This window comes from Crocuta crocuta, unplaced genomic scaffold (genome assembly GCF_008692635.1).
Source record: "Crocuta crocuta isolate KB4526 unplaced genomic scaffold, BGI_CrCroc_1.0 scaffold517, whole genome shotgun sequence".
Classification (NCBI taxonomy): Eukaryota; Metazoa; Chordata; class Mammalia; order Carnivora; family Hyaenidae; genus Crocuta; species Crocuta crocuta.
This window is the reverse complement of record NW_027529607.1, coordinates 435817-438687: the sequence shown is the minus strand read 5'-3', so window position 1 is coordinate 438687 and position 2871 is coordinate 435817. Positions and strand designations below refer to the sequence as shown.

The following is a 2871-nucleotide window of genomic DNA, read 5'->3' as shown; positions in this document are numbered from 1 at the left end:
ATTTCAAAATAATTTTGAGAAGAGCTATCCATCTTAATAACTTTATTCCTTTTTCAAAGTTATCTCTAATGAAAAAAGGAATCACTCAAAAGTGTTGTCAAAATCTCTGTTAACCCCATTTGATTTGTCATTTTTCAATTTGTACTTATCTCAAAACTTTCCACTCTGGCATCATGGATGTAGAGGAATAAAAATAAAATAATACTGGAAATTAAATAATATCAAAGAACTTAGTAACTGAAATTACCACTTCACTTATGATTAGGAATAAAAATTCTGGCATTAAATTTCTTAGTGATCTTTTTAAAAGCAGGATATATGGGTTTGGCCAAATTTAAATGAACTAGAGGACTTTTTTTTTCTTAATATGAAAGTAGTGCCTAGACAGGCGATTTAATGAAATAATGTATCTTTTATAAGTGCCAGAAAAGTGATTTAAGCAGGCATATGTCCATATTTGTAAGAATATCCATATATTTCCTTGATTCAATAAAGCAAAACTGAGGAATTTCTTCAGAGAAATAGAGAAAGTGATTCTTATTATGGTCAAATAGATATTTGAATATAGACAAACACTTATTGAAATATTTATAGAAGTTTAATTTTTGCTATTTCAAGTCCTCCAAAATTTCTCCCTAGATTCATCTTTGTTTAAGAAAAAAAAAAAGCTCTTTAAAGGTTAGATTTAGAAATGCATATTAGATTCTTGTTCTTTTAAAACATTACTATTTCTCCTCTACTAGGTTCTTGCCCTAGGCAAAAACCAACGCCTAACACAAATATTGAAAAAGAAGAAGAAAAAAAGAAACCTCAAGAGACACAATAAGATATCTTAGGATTTGAACAATCAAAAAGGCAAAGGTCATATGGGTTATTTGAAAACTCCTTTGAGGGAAAAATTGATCCATTCCTTTAATGTTCTCCACAACAAGGATTAATTCTCTTTGAGTACTTTAAATAATATAAGGGAAAACCCATTAAGGAAAGGAGACTCAATTCACTGCTCTGACCCCCTGATCCATACGAGAACTTTCAAAACCAATCCCAGACCAATATATTCTCTATTGATTTTGATTTCTATATTATCTTAAACCCAGAAAGAATTTATTTCCTTCTAAAAATATGGTTTAAAATGATCAGATAATACTCTATCCCCAAAGTTACTACCACAAAACTCTCCAAACACTAGCAAAAGTTCAAAGTAGAGGCAGGATGCATACAGTAGGGGAGAAGAGGAATATGAATTGAAATTTTATCCATTCACTAGTCATAATTTGTTATTTCAAGATGATGAATATAAAACAAGTTAGACTTCACTCCAATAAAGTCAATAATAGTAATAAAATATTTGGTTTTATAACATTATGTATATAACATATGCAACATAATATATATCATATATTGATACAGCGCTTTGTAGATTGCAAATGTCTTTACCAAATTTAATCTACACGCAATCATGTGATTAGGCTTTGCTGTTAAATTGCCTTTAATAGCTTGTGCAAGGAGTTTGTGGGTGAGCCAGGAGCCCCACTGCATGGCTGGGCTGGGGCAGCATGCCAGCCTCCTTATGGCTCCGTGGAGCCGTGTCTCTGGACTGAGGTATTGGACTGCGACTGTCAGCCACCAGCTTTGCAAAGGTGTGTTCTAGGTCAATGGCTTCTAAGTGTGCAGTTGGATTCATTGGACTGGGCAATAAAGGGGGGAAATGGCAAGAATCCCGTGAAATGTGACTATCCTACTCATTATTTGTGATGTGTTCCCTGATGCATGCAAGGAGCTTTAAGATGCAGGTGAGCAGGTCTTGTCTTCCCCAGCAGATGTAGCTGAAAGAACTGAGAGAATTGTTACAATGTTGCCTACCAGTATCAAGGCAATAGAAGATTATTCTGGAGCAAATGAAATTCTAAAAAAAGCGAAGAAAGGCTCACTTTCAACAGATTCCAGTGTATCAATACTGCAATTTCAAAAGAATTGGCCAAAGAGGTTGAGAAAATGGGAGCAGTCTTCATGGATGCCCCTGTTTCTGTAGTGTGGGAGTTGCTCTGTCTGGAAACCTCATATTTTTGGTGGGAGGAGTCAAAGATGAATTCGCTGATGCAGATGAGTTACTGTCGTGCATGGACAGTATGGAGTCCTGTGGAGGTGTTGGGACTGGGCAGGCTGCAAAGATCTGTAACAACATACTGTTAACTATTGCAACTGCTGAAGCTATGAATCTTGGGATCAGGTGAGGGCTTGATCTAAAACTGGTGGTTAAAATCTAAATATAGTTTATGGTGGTTGGTCAGGCAACACAATCCTGTACCTGGGGTGGTGGATGGAGTTCCGTTTGCCAGTAACTATCAGGGTGGATTCAGATCTGCTCTCCTAGCTAAAGATCTGGGGTTAGCACAAGTTGGCCACCAGCATAAACAGCCCCATCCTTCTAGACCCTTCCTATCTAGAGGATGATGTGTGCCAAGGGTTAGTCAAGGGAAGACTATTTGTTCCTCTTCTAGTTTCTATGGGGGGAGACCTTCTGACTTTACCCTTTGGCTGTGGCACTGTTGGAAACCAAACTCTATCTTGGACTCTCCTTATAGCTCACTCCACAAGTGAATGGGTTTAATCAAAATCCACTTGTCTGCCTTTGATTATCTAGGTCCCAGTAAATCCTATGATTTTCACCCATGTTTAACTGCTTATTCTCTTTTAAATCTATTTTAGGCCTTGTGTATTATCTGTTTTGTTTTGTTTTGTTTTGTATTTCTGCAAGCCACTGCTGCTCTCTGTTAACTAGCTGATTGAACTTTTTCAAAAGGTTGTTCCCTGAGCATCTTCAGTTGGGATGTTATTTACTTCACTTTTCAAATAAGAACTAATATATCT

At 36.4% G+C, this 2871-nt stretch overlaps 1 pseudogene; it reads left to right on the top strand.

The window, feature by feature from the left end:
- The first annotated feature begins 1852 nt into the window (after positions 1–1852).
- LOC144229827 (3-hydroxyisobutyrate dehydrogenase, mitochondrial pseudogene) lies at positions 1853–2525 on the top strand (annotated as a pseudogene).
- The last annotated feature ends 346 nt before the right edge of the window (positions 2526–2871 follow it).